This window comes from Toxorhynchites rutilus, chromosome 2 (genome assembly GCF_029784135.1).
Source record: "Toxorhynchites rutilus septentrionalis strain SRP chromosome 2, ASM2978413v1, whole genome shotgun sequence".
NCBI classification, from domain to species: Eukaryota; Metazoa; Arthropoda; class Insecta; order Diptera; family Culicidae; genus Toxorhynchites; species Toxorhynchites rutilus.
In genome coordinates, this window is record NC_073745.1 from 331974551 (window position 1) to 331993274 (window position 18724).

Sequence of the window (18724 nt, forward strand, 5' to 3'; positions counted from 1 at the left end):
ATCGTAAACCTAATAAAGCTTACATTTTGTCAAATATGAGCCAGAGATTTGAGATTTTGTTATTTGTTATTTCCCGCTGAACATTTTTCAATTGTTTTTTAAAGTCAGTACTACTGTCAGTGGTTTTAATGTCAATTTTGAGCGTGATCTGTCATTTGAATTGTTTACAGCGTCATTAAGAACAAGTTATTTTTTTTTGTGCTCGGTGATTTTTGATATGGATAATTTTATTGATTAAAGTTATTTTGTGAAATTTCAAAACAAAATTTATTGTTCCGAAACGTTGAAAATGTTGCAAAATACATTTGGTGTCGAATGTCGAAAACACGGGTGTATGAATGGTAGAAGGCATTCAACAACCAACAACGATTGATAAGAGCCACCTCTTCAAATGATGAAAACATCGACAATAAAAGGAATGGTGCTCGGAATTCGTCATTTGAATTTGAGAGAACAAGCCCGTGAATTAAATATCTCTCACGAGACCGTTCATCATATTTGTGTCCATGTTTTGGGCATGGCGAAAGCCGCAGCACGACTAGTGCCAAAAGAGTTCAATTCTCATTGTAATCAAATGGCTGCAGATATGCTTGAACGAACAAGTTCTGATCCCACGTTTCTCCAATGCATAATTACTGGCAACGAGATATGGGTGTGACCTTTTCCTATTTTCGAAACTGAAATCAACGCTTCATGGAACCCATTTTGATAGCATTGAAGACATAAAAACGAATTCGCTGCGTGAACTGAAAGCAATTCCTGAATACAGTTATACATATTTTTCGATGACTGGATTGTTCGTTGGAAAAAGAGTATTACTTCAGAAAGGGCCTATTTTGAAGGCGACAATATTAGGTTGGGGAAAAAGTAATCCATTATTTTTGCGTGAAGCTCAAAACTTTTTTATGCTTCGGATTGTCTGATTTGGGTCAAATATGGCTCGTTTTGTTGTGAAAATGGTTGCCATTCTAAGGCTAGCTTCATAATGCCTTTCTCGTAAGTCTTATTGACAAAAAACTCCGGAGATAGATTTTTACAATCTTCTCTTGATTACAATTTCTTTACACTCTGGAAATTTTGCAATTCGAGAAAAAGGTGGTATCGCTTGGTGCCAGGTCCGGACTGTATGGTGGATGCATTAAAACATCCCAGTTGTGTGGCCTTGCGTTGTCCTGATGGAACACAAACACACAAAGTTTCAAACGGTCCATTCTAGGATTGAACTCTAGGATTCTCAAATAATAGTTTCTTCGAGATGGGGGTGAGTGGAGGGCAACAAAAAATATATAGATGATAAATAAAGCATTTTCTTTCAAAACACAAATTTCCGGAATATATTTGACAGAATGTTTTTCTATTAGTTGGGGAACAAATGCACAAATAATCGAAATTAATTATTTCAGTTCACAGGCACATAGTCATTTAAAATGATGAATATAATCACTCTTTTGCACCGTGAATCTAGTAGATACGTTACAATTTCAGGTCGCACCCTTCTAGTCTTCAATCGAAGGGACAATATATCGAAGGACGAGGGCGACCGTATCGAGTTTTAATCAAATTTATCTCCCATTTTACTCCACTTAAGCTATCAATTTTGATTAAAATCCGAAACAAGATGCAAGTAAAATTTGTTTACGTGGTCAGTTCGTGCGCGTGTGTTCGTGTGCGTGAATATATCCTGCATCATCGGAAGCGGCCTTACTGGCGGCACACAAACCGGATATCTTCTTCGCCATGGCCATAGTCAACGATTCGGGCCGATAAATAAGGTTGACGGGGGACGACCGACATAACCACAAACCATCCACCCTCCGTTCGACGGATAGCATCCAAAAGGCCCTCTCGTGTGCTCCTGACTCCGGGTTGCTCTCTAGCGCTCCAGATTGCCCCCCGGTATCCGTATGGTCCGTATTGGAATGCGTGTGTGAGAGGAGGGGGAAGGTTCCGGACGATACATCCATGGAGCTACTGCTGTTGGGTAGAAGTTTGAGCAGAACTTGCCGTCGGTTTGGTGAAGACAAGCGTACAAAATGCAATTAGATGGTAGCATGATGCAGCAGGAATGTGCCCCGTCCCAAGTTCTCCAGTAGCGGCGCGTAGGAGTACTCCCCAAGCCAACGATGGTCGGAGGCTTTTAACACACAACCGACGATTCATTTCTCCCCCTCACTTTTCCGAAGGTGCGGCAAGAAGCTCTCTATACCTGTAAATGCTAACTGGGCGAACATGCATTTAATGTCAGGTAGGAATTTAATTTACGCCCTCCATGGACGGTGCTTTTCAGCATATGCCATCCCACGTCAGAGAATTTTATCATAAGCTTCCGATATGATCGCATTTTAGGCATTAAGTTAAGATAATTACGGTGGCAACGCTTTAACATAACCATAGATTTTTCAGGCCGACTTTTGCTGTGCCTCGATGGAAGGTACAACTGTGCAAACTCTTTCAACCCTCGAGTTGTATAAAAACTCTTCGGGCAAGACAAACAAACAAAAGTAGAAATATGCACGAAATTTAAAACTTCAAACCCACTTTGCTCTGGATTGTCTTACGGTACTTGCACACATCTACACCGCCCCAGCAGAAAGCCATTAACCAACCCGAAGTCAGTAAAACCATGGTTTAGAGAAAAAAAAAACGGGAATGAATTGGCTCAGATTCAAGTGTAATAGAAAAGCACACGCGGTCGAAAAGTGTTAAAGTCATCGAAACCAGTGCGAGGAGCCGTAAGCTACGATGGGAATCCTCTTAGGGAATTGCTTCCGCGCGTCGTGTCGTTGAAAACTCGCTAATATTATAGAATCGCCAAAGGGCGCGGGCCGGAGAGATGAGATGGAAAATGGTATGTCACGAAAAAACAAAAAATAAAAAAAAACTGAAATTGAAGATGAACCCCGGCATGATGGAGTCTGTCCAGATGGGAAGCGAGCGCGATTGGAGCACTGCCAACGACGGCAGGACTGTTTGTTTCGGCGGGGTCGCTGGATCATAATAAAATTGCGAGAGAGAAAAAAAATTAGTGGAAGCTAATTTCACTTATAGACTCATGGAGGGGCATCGTTTTATCCCCGGTGAATAGGAAAACTGAATTAGCTCAATTTTTACACGCTGGAATATACAACGATGGTTTTTTTCGGTAATTGAATTCTCAATCTTCCAGGAAGGAAACCGTTTGATGGGAAAAGGTAAAGGTTTTCGAATTGTATTCAGCCCGTCATGGTTTTGTTTGTTATGGGTTAAAGATAACCAAGCAAGCAAAGAAACACCCGACTTCTGGTTGATGAGAATAAATAAAATTAAATTGAGAAAAAACAAATCCAGAAGTTTAAAGGTTTAAAGGGGATTGAAAATCATATCCCAAACGACAACGCATAAACAACGAATAACCTTAATTTCAATTACCTCAAAAGCTGCAGCACAAAAGTTTTTCCGTTCAGCTCAGAATGTTCAAATCAAATTTGTCCAGCAAATTGGTCAAACATAGAGGAATTTCGGGTATAATCGTCCAACAACAGTCCTAACCCTCTCCGGTCGTAAATATTTTATCATCGTGTCGTTTGTGCTGATGCTTTTCTTATCTTCTCTTTGAAAACAAAATCATGACTCAAAAATGAATGCACGGAAAATATTTACGTTAGTTCCCAAAATACGATCATATAGTTAGGTGACGTCGTTTTTTTTAATTTTTTTATTGGATAATTTGTTTTGAAATTCATTGTCAAACTTTGAAGCACTTTCAAACTGATGTCTTCTTCACAACTATTGCACAATACATTGAAAATTTGTGTATAGGTTATACAACAGTATTCATATATGAAATCAAATCAAAAATATAATTTTCTTATCTTTATAAATAGAAGTAAACATAGTTCAACAATGTTGCAATGTTTTTATTTCATCGACAATTTTGGTTACCCTATTTTTGATAACATAAAAATGAGCGCTCTATCATATGTAACAACTTTTTTAAAGACAGTTTTTGTATAGAGAATAACTGTCGAACTCTAAATGCTAATTTCCACTTAAATGCACCTCCTGGACCATTGTGCATTGGAACGGATACAGAGTGAATAAGCGGCCAGACGAACCATTTCCTGCTAATGTTGTGTTCGATATACTGGAGGACAGCTTCAAATGCCGTGAATTTCTCCGATGAATCGACCTCAACATAGCAGAACGTGCCCTAAGAATTTTCCTAAACCAGTTATCGAACGATTTACGTGCATAAAAAACCGTTCAACAAATGTTGTACCTTTCGTAACGTAGGCGAAATGAATGACTTTGGGATAAATAAAGGTAAATTTAAAAAAATGAATGAAGAGTTTCAAGTTATGCCTGAATAATTTGTAAAATTGAAGACGAAATAGTACATAGATTTTTTTTCGCTAGCGAGAGTAATGAAGTAACAACGAACAACATTTAAAATGCATAAAAATAGCGCAATGAAGAATAGTAATGACGAGTTAAAAAATGGTCGAATGGATGAAATTCGGGTGAATGTTATAGAGTCTTTCAACATCTATACGATCTAGAGAATGGAGGGAGTAGTTTAATACACACAAAATGGACACTATATACTAGGAATTAATCTCACTATAAATAAAGGCGCTAAAAAAATCGTGTCCAAAAGCGCGGTGTAAATAAACAGAGAGAATGCAGTGAGCAGTGATTGCTGCGATGACAAAATGTGCACGAGAACGGTGCGGTCGTAAACACTGAGAGAAGCTTTCCCTCAACTCTATATAGCAAGTATTAATTGGTTGCCGTTTGAAGTCCCTTTTTAAACGTTATTTCTTTAATGAGCCCCCCCCGGGAACATCTGCCACTCTCCCATCGCCGAAGCGGTGTTTTTGAAGACAATCGTCGCCGATGGTGTGGCTGAGCAATGGAAAATAACAGTCCCACTATCGGTGATTGGCACGTAGGTAATCGACCAGATCACCGTGCACTAGCCGCTACTGTAATGAATTGTAGTCTAAAATTCAGAGGGGCGAACCCTAAAATCATTTGTATTTCTTCCGTTGACGAATGTATAAAGTGCGCTACACATACAACGTCCCATGAAATAAATGTAAAGGAATGAACTGTCAAATATTCTCACATGGAAATCGTATGGTAGCAATCAAATACACCCAGGTTACGCAAATTTTCCAATTAACGCCGTTTTTTTACGCGGATTTTCCAATTAACGCGGTTTTTTTTACGAGGTACGTATCCCCCGTGTAAAAGAAAACCTTGGTGTACAACATCACCGGCAACTTTGACGTCGGCAAAATAAGTCCAAGAGAATAGTTGACGGGACGGTAACGGTGATGTGTATGTGCAGCGGACTTAAGGGGGGACCCCGGTCTGGAAAATCGAAAAAATCGAATTTTTGTTCTTTGCATTTTTGGAAAGCTTATGCTTTTAGGAATGTTGTTGATTTCATTGGGAAGTTACAGCCAAAAGTATAAAATCCCTCAAGGGATATAGTATTGCTGTACGAATTTTCAAACGCGTTTTTCTCGAAACAATGTTTTTTCAACTGGTGGTATCGATATCTCAGGGTCTACTCGACCGATTCGGCTGAAATTTTTTATCAGCATGTAAAAATGAATTATCTAAAGCCTTACATAGCCGTTTTTCAATATCTCATTTTTTTCAATTTTTTATGAGCTTCTAAACAGCGATTTTTCATAAAAAATTACTAACTTTTAACAAAAATGACCGTCGTTTTGGCAATTTTTGGAATTTTCAAAAACCTCTATGTAACGCTTTAGGAATTGTCCTAAAGTTTCAAAATATTCATTGGAACTTGTTCTGAGACACTCCGTTGCTTCAGAACCTATACCACCAGCAAGGTACCGATTCAAATCATCAAACTGTCAACAGCGTAGTAATCATAATTCGTGCAATCAAATAAATCGAAAATATATCTTCAAATATACCTTAAACAATAACCAAAATACTCGAACACTTCACTTTATTCCCAACATCCGAAAAAAAAAATCACGAGAAGTCATTATTTTTCGACCTTTCTGACAGGTGTCTTCCCTTAAACTAACAAAAACTTCTAAAATTTGAGAGTCTGCTTACAATAATCTATTTCATTTTCATAATGTCGTTTTTTAGTATACCTTTGTCAAGGTTTTCTACTGTCTACTTATTGATGAAAAACCAATGATTTCGGGAAGAATTTACGTGTTTTTTTCCCGCCCCATAGAAGCTGTCAATTTTGGTTGGTTGGTGGTGATGATATTACTGCTGTTGTTGCAAAACTGGGTGTGACTGAGGAAGATGTGAATAATGAGTCTGTTCGAGGGATGCTACCATTGCAAAACCCGCAGTGGTGGACTACCATGTCTGACACATGGGTTAAATCACTTTGATTAGTACGGTCATGATCGCCCATCGTTTCCATTTGTTATAACACTAAATAGAAAACAAATGCTACTTTCCCACGAAGCAATCGATGATACCATCCTGGGGCAAGAACCAGTGAGGGAACTTGTTCTCCAGCATAGATAGGTCTCTTTCAAATCCGCTTCCCGTATTTTTGCGGAAACCAGGCGTTTTCGTATCATCCGTATCATCAACCACCTTCTTCGGGTTCAGAGATATATTTCAGTGGCGACGAGAAGCGACCGGTTTTAGCAGCACTATATCTGCCGTAAAGACCGCTTGAATGATCCCAATAAGATTTACCCTTCTGATTCTGCATTGAGAGTGCCAGGAATAGCCGAAATGAATCCTATCAGCCGACCGAACTTGACTACTCTTACTCCACAGTAGCATTCCGAGCACCAACCATATGGTTGAAGTGCTCACTTCAAGAATCGAATCTAAACATGGATTTGTCTGCCTCTATCGGTTCTATTCATCCGTGCCTTAGGCACCGGCTGTGTAAGTCAGAACTTGAAAGCTTTATTGAGTGCCTCCTCTGGTGTTTTCGCTGGCTTGAGCGAACTCAACTTTAGTTGCTCTTAAGTTCATCAGCATATCCTGGCCACCTACAAATAGTCGGATAATATTACATTACCGTCGATTCCCGCGGACGAACAAAACACAGCGCTATTTATCGTACTTTCAATTGATCCTCGATCCACCTTAGCACTGTTGTCATTGTGAATTTGTTTTTCTTTTTCTTATTCAACTTAGAAGCGTTTCCTGGGCCGCTCCCATTTGTCGTGGCTGATATCACACCATTTGTCAGCGTCACAGATTTCTTTTCAAAATAAAATTTATGTAATGCTGCTCGGTGAATTTTGCTGGGTGTGTGAAAACTGGTGTAAAATCCGACCAGAAATTTTATTTTTTATTTTTTATAAATTCGTTTATTTTTACAGGCTTAGTTACATAAGTTTAAAGGAGCCGAAATCTTAAATATATTTTTAAAACTATATATATGAACAATTTTCTTAAATCTATGGTTAGTAATGTGGGAAACCGATTACTCGCGGTGGACTCGAGATTAAAAGGGTGACATATTTTTCTCAGGAAAAGGATGGGGTATAAGGAAATTATTACAATGTTGATAATCACACACACTCAATTCTTAAATCTATTCGTACATCTGTTGTGAATTTACATTTCATTCTCCTGTTTATAGCAAGCGGACCAATTACTCACAAAGGAAGAGATGGAGGGTATAAGGATATAAGGATAATCACACACGAACATCGATAGATTTAAGGAAAACATATATTTGGGACATGTAATCAAGGTCTAACCGAGCCAACACATCTCTCACCGGCACATTGGGCTGCCTTCCTCTAGCCCGAAGGGAGTGCTCTAAATTCGATCTGGCAACAAGATACACCTCACACGACCAAACAACGTGGTCGATGTCGTGGTAACCTCGGCCACAAACGCAGATATTGCTGCTGGCCAAATTGAAACGAAAGAGTAGCGCGTCTAACGAACAGTGATTGGACATGAGTCGGGAGAAGGTGCGAATAAAGTCCCGACTCAAGTCCAGACTTTTGAACCATGGTTTGAGGCTAACCTTAGGGATAATCGAGTGAAGCCACCGGCCCAATTCATCTTCGTTCCATTTGCGTTGCCAGTTAGCGATGGTATTTTTACGGACTAAAGAGTAAAATTCATTGAAGGCGATTTGACGCTGATAAATATCGCCTTCAATCGCACCTACCTTTGCTAATGAGTCAGCCCTCTCATTACCCGGAATTGAGCAATGAGAAGGGACCCACACAAAGGTAATGACATAACAGCGTCTGGATAAAGCACTCAAAATTTTTCGTATTCTCTCAAGGAAGTACGGCGAGTGCTTTTCCGGCCTCACTGAACGGATAGCTTCGACAGAGCTAAGACTATCCGTTACAATGTAATAGTGTTCAACAGGTCGTGAGGCGACGCTGTCCAGCGCCCAGTGTATTGCTGCCAATTCAGCAATATACACTGAGCAAGGATTCTGAAGACTGTGGGAGGTGCTAAAAAATTCGTTGAACACTCCAAATCCTGTGGACTCGTTTATAGTGGACCCATCAGTAAAGTACATATAATCACAATTGATCCTCGATCGTTGGTAATCTGAATATCCATGGATATCTTGCTTCATGGACAGATCAAAATGCACAGAGGAATTGATGTAGTCAGGGAAACAAACACGGTTGGGAATATACGAAGAAGGATCAACCTGCATGGAGATGAATTCATGATATGAACTCATGAAACCGGAGTGAAAATTTAGCTCGATCAGCCGCTCAAAATTTCCGATCACCAATAGGTTCATGACCTTACACCGGATGAAGAACCGAAGAGATAATAAATTTAAGCGATCTTTTAGTGGGATACATCCCAACGCAATACGGAGACAAAGATACTGAATTCGCTTGAGTTTAATTAAGTGTGTTTTGGCAGCTGATTGAAAACAGAAACTGCCATACTCCATCACTGAGAGAATAGTTGTTCTATACAACATTATAAGATCTTCGGGATGGGCTCCCCACCAGGTGCCGGTAATTGTACGGAGAAAGTTTATTCTTTGTTGACATTTTTTACTCAGATACCTAATATGGGCCCCCCAAGTACATTTGGAGTCGAATCAGACCCCAAGATACTTGAATGACATAGCATGAGTGATCGGTTTACCCAAAAGTTGAAGCTTTGGTTTTGCTGGTCTATGCTTCCTAGAAAAAAACCACCATCTCTGTTTTCTCCGTGGAGAATTCGATCCCTAGCCCAATGGCCCAGGTTGAAAAATTGTTCAAAGTATCTTGTAAGGGTTCTTGTAGGTCGGATTCTGTTGATCCTACGACAGAGACCACTCCATCATCTGCAAGTTGTCTTAGGCTGCAATTTTGTGTAAGACAATTGTCGATGTCGCTTACATAGAAGTTGTACAAAAGGGGGCTTAAACATGAGCCCTGGGGGAGGCCCATGTAAGAGACCCGACTTACTGCCGAATCTCCGTGAGAAAAGTTCAAATGCTTCTCACAAAGCAAGTTATATAACATATTATTCAATAGAGGCGGCAGACCCCGAGAGTGTAATTTGTCCGACAAAACCTCTATTGAAACAGAATCGAAGGCCCCCTTTATGTCCAAGAATACTGAAGCCATTTGTTTTTTTCCGGCGTAAGCCATTTGAATTTCTGAAGAAAGCAACGCAAGACAATCATTCGTCCCCTTGCCCCTGCGGAACCAATATTGTGTATCTGAGAGTAGGCCATTCGTTTCAACCCATCGATCAAGGCGAAACAAGATCATTTTCTCCAACAATTTCCGTATACAAGACAGCATTGCTATTGGGCGGTACGAATTGAAGTCGGACGCGGGTTTTCCGGGTTTTTGAATAGCTATAACTCGTACTTGTCTCCAATCATCTGGAACAATATTATTCTCCAGAAACCGATTGAATAAATTCAACAAGCGATGTTTCGCCACATCAGGGAGGTTTTTCAGCAAGTTGAACTTAATTCTATCCGATCCCGGAGCAGAATTGTTACATGAAAGGAGAGCAAGAGAGAATTCTACCATCGAAAACTCGGAATCAAGATCGCACCTATCTTGTGGTATATCTCGAACAATTTTTTGCACAGGAGCGGAATCAGGACAAACCTTCCGTGCAAAATTCAAAATCCATCGATGTGAATATTCTTCGCTTTCATTCGTTGAAGAGCGATTTCTCATGTTTCGAGCCACTTTCCATAATTTTTTCATTGACGTTTCTCGTGACAAACCTCCCACGAAATTTCGCCAATAAGCACGTTTTTTCCCTTTGATCAAGTTTTTAAATTGATTTTCAAGGTCCAAATACGATTGAAAATTTTCAATGGTTCCACGTTTCCAAAAAGCTTTAAATGCGTTCGATTTATCCTAATAAAGCTTGGAACATTGGCTATCCCACCATGGATTGGGAGGCCTTCGACGAATAGTGGAGCCTGGGATGGGTTTCGTTTGAGCGCGAACCGCGCTGTCATAGATCAAACGAGAAAGGAAGTTATACTCCTCCAATGGAGGCAACTGGAATTGATGGCTAGAGCAATCGCGTCCGCATATTTTTTTCCAGTCAATGTGTCTTGTGAGGTCATATGCCATGTTTATAGATTCAGAAGAATTCGACCCAATGGTGATGGAAATTTTGATTGGCAAGTGATCACTACCGTTGGGGTCCTGGATTACATTCCACTTGCAATCTAACGATAGTGAATTCGAGCAAAGCGAGAGGTCAAGAGCACTTGGGTTAGCAGGAGGTTTAGGTACACGTGTTGTTTCCCCAGTGTTCAAAAGTGTCATATTGAAGCTGTTACAAAGATCATATATCAACAGTGAACGATTGTCGTCGTACTGTTCCCCCCAGGCAGTTCCGTGAGAGTTGAAGTCTCCCAAGATCAATCGTGGATCAGGAAGGAGTGAACACATGTCATCAAGTTGTTTGCGGCTAACCGCAGCTCTCGGAGGCCAAATACAAGCAATACAGAGGTCTTTGCCTTTAATGTTTGCATGACAAGCAACAGCTTCGATCCCTCCAATAGGTGGAAGGTCAATTCGAAAAAATGAGTGGCACTTATTGATCCCCAATAGCACCCCTCCGTATCTGTCATCACGGTCCAAGCGTATAATATTAAAATCGTGGAAAGAGAGATCATCTCGCGAAGAAAGCCAAGTTTCGGACAGAAGCGGAGAAGCGCCCTTCAAAATTTCCGCAAAAGTGCGCTTCGAACGTTCCTTTAAAGAGCGCTTCTGCTTCTCCCAGCGACTCTTGTAAGTTTCACAAGCCGAGAGCACGTGCGGAGTTCCTCCGCAATATGGACACTTTTGCTCAATCGCACTGCAGGATTTGTCCACATGTTGCTCTCCGCAAGTGGCGCTCCTTGTTGGCGCAGTAAGCTGCTGTGTGACCAACTGACTTGCATTTCAGGCAAGTCATGGGCTTTGGCACGAAGAGTCGCAGCGGTAGCCTCAATTTGTCCACCATAACGTAGTCAGAGAGGGCGGAGCCAGCAAAAGTGACTCTAAACGAGTCGGACGGCGTAAATTTCGATTCTTTCCCTTCCTGGGAGACTTTGCCGAGTTGTCGGCATTCTAAGATTTTAACCTTAATCAAAGGCAGCTTTTTAAATCTGCCATCTCCTTCCATAATTGATTTGCACGTCAGACCCGTTTCGGTTATCACCCCCGAGATTTCTACGTCATGGGAAGGCACGTAGACACGATATTCCAGGGTAAACCTCTGGTCGACGACAATACCGTTTGCGTCTTTCCGATCAGCTTCGACAACACGCAGTTTGGTGCACCGACCAGAAATGATTAAAACGTATGTTTCAATTTTTTCAAGATTCAGTGATGTTCCCTTACTACCAGTACTTCGCATGAAAATTTTCAAACGTTTCTGCTTTATACTGAACAGAACTCCAAATGTCTTAGGCAACTTTGGCGAAATCATTGAAAAATTCGGGTTTTTGTCGTTTTCGAGGTGTTGAGACCAAAGAGACGGTTAGTATGAATGAAAGAAAATCCCAAAAATAGTATTTGTTTTATCATAATCTCTTATAATTGCATTGCAGCGTTACGAGTTGCAGAAAACATAACACCAGACAAGACAAATGATATATCAATCTAAAGACAATTGTGAATTATTCCTGAATCATTCTTGAAGGCGATGAAAAAAGGCGGTTATGATTCTTTGTACTTTTTTCTAGAGAAAGTATGCAAAATTTGTTAATCCGTTTAAGATGAAGATATTTTAATTTTAAATACATGAATCACTGTAGCTTGAAATAGATGCTACCGGTGAAAACCGTTGTAACAACTTATAGCAGATAAGGATCGCAATAGAGTCTGCAGCAAGACTATGTTAGAAACTCAATTTAAAATCGTAGACGAAAAAAAACAACTAAAAGAGCAAAAAATGGAAGCAGAGTAAGAGTTGAAGAAAAGAGACATAGTGACATTTGGGGGTAAAAACAAACATTAAAGAAAAGAAAAGAAAAAAAAAAATTGCGAGAATCTATATAAAGCAAAGCTATTCCAATTACTATGCGGGAAGCTTATAAAAATAAGAGACCGGGCCGCTAGTATACGAAAAAATAACATCAAGAATACTGTTTTAGATGCTTCCATGTCAAAGTAAAGCCACCCGAAACGGCCACTAATGAAATTTATGGGATCATTCAAATATTCAAATATTACGCAACGCACTCAAAATAGGAGGGAAGGAAATGGCTTGAGGAAACGTGTTTAGAAATCCAACTAAATCTAAACATTTTTATGCAAATGACCATTTGTTACATGTTATGTAGAGAAGATGGAGTCTAAAATAGTATAAAAAAATCACGTAATATTTAAACGACCCCTAGTTACGAAATAAACAAATTTTATTTGTATCATGTCTGTATATTCATAAGTTATGTAGAACATACTGAGGAACGAAATATAAATGATTCTTACTTTTTTTAATTCATCATCATTCATTTATACAGCAACCACCGGCAAATAACGTCCGGAATATGCAGCAATGTTTAATAGTCGATTTTCACTGGTTTCAACATACCCCAAAGTTGAAAAAAAGTGGGGTGAGTTTAAATGCTCAGAAAAAGATTTTTCAGTTTAGTTTTCAAAACCACTACACTTGATTATCTCTATTTGATTACCTGACGTGCGATTCTGGCGATATTTTTGAAAAAATCAGTGTTTTCAGACTGATTGAGTTAGCGCACAAAAATGTTTGTTTTGATTCCACGGAACAACAAGAAGTAAACAAAGGCGTAAATTGTGTTAAAGGATACTCTGGTAGTGGCTGTCATAAGGTGGGTTGAAAGATAATGTTTACTATATATATTTTTATCACGTCAATCCATCATTCCCAGTAAAAGTTATGGTTTCCGTTTTAACTTACCCCGAATTTCAACTTGCCCCGGTTTACTTTATCTCGAAAACGAAAAATAAGACTTTTTGAATATTGAAATATTCTGTAAAGAAAACTGATGTAAACAGCAATGGTCTCTTTGAACTCGACACCTCAAAAACCACAAAAACATTAAATGGTTTAAGGTTTCGTCCAAAAGTAGACATTTCAAGTGCAGTTTTTTATTTTTATAGAATGTTCAATTGAATACCTGTCATTTGCTGGAAATCGGAATCAATAATCGGGTATAGACTAGGAAACTATTGAATCGATCGATGCGCAAGTTTGTATATGAGTATCACTGTATCAAGATGTAATACGAGGAGTATCACTGTGCCATCAATTTAGTTACACCCCAGGGAGGAAGGGGAGGAGTGAACGGAGAAAGAGAGAGATTGCCATAAAAAACCTTTAAACTCGAAAATTAATATTAAAGCGAAAATCCTAATTTGGAAAAATCGTACCTAAAATAATAGTTATCTCATCATATGATGCATTGAATTCCAACTATGTTTACCACTTTTATGCTGAAAAGGGAAAAGAGAAAATCATAAAATGATCCAAAATATTGAAACAGGATGAATACAATGAGATAAATTTTCATTGAAAACATATAAATATAAACTAGATACCTTTAGGTGAACGTGTGGAAACATTTGTACAGCTTATTCGACATAGAGAAGGCATTTCACAAACGATCCCAACGACTTTCGACTTTGTTTCCTTTTTTTTTTTATTCATGTGGAATGCAGTTACTAGCTTCCTGAATCATTCCCAATGCTTGCGAACGTTTCAAAACAGTTGAACATCCGACATTCAAACCTTTCACTGCAGTCCGTTATACGACTCATGGTCGCGCCACACCAGTGACTAATGAGAGAAGTAGTCTACGAACTTATATCCTTTTTTCTTATCATAGTTCTGATTGTGTATGATGTTGGATTTTGTAGCACAGAATCTTTATTTGCGGGGAGTGTTGATTATCTTGTTTCAGAGAAGACACCAAAAAAGTTTACGGAGATGCTGCTTCAAAAACGGTTATGTAGATGTTGACGGCCAAAAACTTCCGCTGATCTAAAAGGATTGCTCGATGAGGATTCGTGCCAAACTCATAAAAAGCTTGCTCCAGTATTTTCGATTGCATGTGTTGGGAAAAAGGCAAGGCAAATAACATGGCTTCCTGATTTGAAGCTAGAAGACATTGAGCGTTGAATTTAAAATTGTGAACAACTTCTTTAGGGGTAAAACAGGAAGATTTTTCTCCATCTTATCGTGACGGGTGATGATAAAAGGTTTCAATGAACCAACTCAAAAAATAATAATCAAAAACTAAGAAAATAAATAAGTCATGAGGATTGTCAGGATATGCCTCTACGTGGTCGGTGCGGGTATATCTTCACGGTGAGAAGTTTTTGCGATGTATCTGGTTAGACTCGATTATTTATTATGAGATGTTAGTATCGATTGAATTCATCCATGGGTAACGATATCGACTTCTAATGATGGGATTGAGCTGAGCACTGTGCGAAAAATGGCCACAATACGAGCAGAAGCACGGAAAAGTGATTTTGAGCATTGACACGCTTCGTTTCACATTGCCAAGCCCGTTAGATCCTACACGAAAACAGTCAAATGGTAACTTCCCACCTGTCATATTCCCCAGATATTGCGTCGTTCGAAAATTATTTGTTGGCACATGGTCTGGACGGTCAGCAGATTCGAATCGAACCGAACAATGGCTTGTTCAATTCAGCCGTTTAATTTATTTTGCGAACATCTATTTTGAATACTTAACCCAAGATCAATGAAACACATCGATATTTCTTTTTTAAACTTATTTCATTTCCAATTGTTTAATTTTAAATCTAATACAATTAATCTTAAAATTTTAATCTATACGAGTCTCTGGCAAATTATTTCAATAGCCATGTTTATCTATCGGTATTACAGCCAAAACTTTTTTACTTATGAAATCCTTTTGTGATTTTTGAATCTAAAGCTGGTCAATGAAATTGAATGAAGGCTTTAAAACAACTTTCAGTACTTTTTTTTGACAATATCGAATTTCTTCCAAACCTATTTGACTTTATCTGACAACAACCAAAACTATCGACGGAGACGTTTTGACTATTATCTGAAAGTGCAAACACTACAGACAAAGCAACTTGGTGATTACGTCTAGCTATACGAACAAATGTGCATTGAAACGATTGATAGTCTGCATAAATAGACGCAAGCGTTTTTCAAAAGGTTTTAAATAATATGTTTTAATACGCAAAATCTCCTAGACCCTCTCTTTGTCGATAATATCCTTCAACTGGACAGATCATTTCATTGGAAATTTGCATGGTTATGCTCGTATGCCAAAAAACAACAAAAAAGCGTTTTCCCAACACTAATGGTGTCGGTTATTACGTCTCCTATGAAAACATGGGCAGTTCATTTAAGTTGAAATTAACATCTAGAGTTCGACAGTTATTCTCTAGACAAAAACTGCCGTCGACAAAGCTGTTACAAATGAGAGAGCGTTCATTGTTATTAAAAATAGGGTGATCAAAATTGTCGAAAAATTGAAAATTATAAAAAATTATCAAATGCCAGCTAATGATGTTTATTTGAAATAAAATTCAACATATTCAATGCCACAAATTTACCTTGTTCTTTCTTTATCCCTCTGGTTTTGAACTTTCTGTAGTTGGGTACCAAAAAAGTAGTCCCATATCAATATCCATAAGTTCTTTAAATAAAAAGAAATTGAATAAGATAGAATTGATGCAGTGATTATACTACTATATTTTCAGATACAATAGTGTCGCGAGCAATTCGGCTTCACTGATTCCGTTAATGCTTCGTTTAACCGAATTAAAAATTTAAGCGGATATATATTTATTTTTCATTTGTGTATGTGTCGAAGTGTAAATACCACCCTTCGAAGGAAAATCGCCTACATGCCGTCCGGCTGTGTTAATTATAATTATTTCTTATTTTTATATTTCATTATATATAACTCATTATCGATTATTTTTTAACTTTAAGCGGATTCTGGAATAGTGATGTGTGCTACATAAAATGTTTCTAACACATGTTTCTTCCAGTCATCTCTCCATTACATTGATATTTCAGATTTAAAATAAGAATCATCGAAAAATTTCTTCAAAAATAGATTATCGCTACAGCTACTGGCATAGGATTACGGTAACGGGTAGCAGTTTGCAATTAGCAAATGGGGTATGGGTTTAATTTTATAATTTATAAGTTAGATTTAAAAATTTTCAAAAGAATCTCATCTATCTTTTGAATATCAGGTCGAGCATATGATGATTAAGATTGTATTGTGCCTACGGGAGAAGACATGGTTGACACACTCTCTGACGTAGATTTTTTCCTCTATCAATGAAGATATCATATTCAAATTCAACAAAACATTTCTTTTCTCAATTGTTACATTCTACTTCATCTACTTTAGTATCGCACAATTTTTCTAATCAATTATTGGTAAAATAAAATTAATTTCCAATTTAATATTATCTTATCTGTGCACTTTTAGTTAAATCCTATGGTAAATTTGATCAATATTTGGAAAATCAGGTCAATCATTTTATTGGGGTTTACGGAGGAAAATATAGCTGAAGAATTTCACTTTCGCAGATTCTACCAGTTATCAATGAAAATAAAATTAACATTAACAGAACCACTGAATACGTCGAATCTTCTTCATCTATCATGACTTCAATCTCCGGAGAGTTCGGTTAGAAATATTTATATTTGTTATATCAATATAACAATTCATGCATTATTATATTTATAACAATATTCATGTTGTATTATATTTTTATTCATTACATAACATAATGGAGTATTAATCCTTTATAATGATAGCATTTTCACGTTCCTGTTTCCAGGACAATAAAGTTAAATTAGTACTGATGAATTTCGATAATTGCAGTCTAATACTTCCAATGTTTATGTTATGTTAATGTCGATGGATTTCATGGCACCTTCGATTTTACAAGCATTCTTCTCTCCATAACACGATACCTCCCTAACTCGATGCCTCTCTTACTCGATGTGTTTTGATTCATTTGATTTTCGCGTACATGTTTTTGTGCGGTAATGTAGGTAATAACGCACAAAAACACTCGATTGATTTTCGCGTACATGCTTTTGTGCGTTATTACCTCAGATTTCAATTGCCCTTGAAAGTGAAGACGGAGTGTTCGTGTCATCAAACAATTTCTTTTCAAGTATGGAAAACCACGAGAAACCTTTCAAGCGAACAATCAAAACGCTAACCATTGCGCAAGGTTTGAGCATCATCGAGCAGGTCGAAAAATATGGACGGAAGGGGTCTGAAGCTGCAAATAATTTCAGTATTGCACAAAGTGCGGTATCAACACTACTCAAACTAAAGTAAAAATGGAATCGGAATGGAAAATTGTATCTAGACCAAAAGCATATAAGGTTGGTCAGAATCGAGAAGCTGGAGCGGTCAATGAATTTTTGTCTTGTCAAGCTAGACAAAATAATTTACCCCTCTTCTATTCTTCGGGATATGGCTAAAGAATTTGTCCAGAAACTGGGAAATCCTAACTTTAAAGCACAACCAACATGGACGGGAGTGATATTCCGCTGGCATAATTAATGTGTCGTGAGCGATGTCGACGGTACAATACCGTTCGATTGCTCAATGTCTTTTAATAATTAGTGCAAAAAGGACCAAAACGTGATTTGCTGTGATCTGATGCCAGATACCGATATACTAGAAAGTGTTGAAAAACCTGAGAAAAACGCTGAAGATAGTAGTTCTATTGAGATGTTAATTCGAACGTTAAATTAAACCTGAAGAATATGTCCGGAATATTGAAATCAACTGAAAATGTTCTTGTGAAACTATTCGAACATTTCTTTGTGATTGAACAGTTCCTGCGTGATCGTTACAATTCAGTTTGAGTAACATACTTAATCAATATTTTCTTTGTTAACCTAGTGCCTCGTGCAAGTCGGACTCGATTATATACAAATTCGATTATATATGATTCGATTATGTGAAATTTAGGACTCGATTGTATACAGTTTGAAAAAAAAAAGTTTTTTTTTATAATTCAAATATGAATAATTTCAAGAAAAAAAATTATCCTTTCAGCATTAAGGTGAAATTTAAGTAGCTTTTATAAGTACAGTGGATTAAAAATCGCGATTTTTGAAGATTTTGATTGAATCTTCATCAGGAATTGTTTATATCGATATTGCAGCGAAATTAAGAGAGATAGAAGTTGGGCGTCAAAGAACAAATTGTAGAGAGGTTAGAGAGCTTTAATTTAATTGATAGAAACAATCAAGTTTAGAATGAATTATTAGGATAAAATTAATA

The 18724-nt window shown here is 37.9% G+C and overlaps 1 protein-coding gene across 1 annotated transcript in view; it reads right to left on the reverse strand.

Annotated features, from left to right (window-relative positions):
• Positions 1-18724, reverse strand: part of LOC129764363 (bifunctional heparan sulfate N-deacetylase/N-sulfotransferase) — a 503807-nt gene that overhangs the window by 78908 nt on the left and 406175 nt on the right. The window lies entirely within an intron of this gene.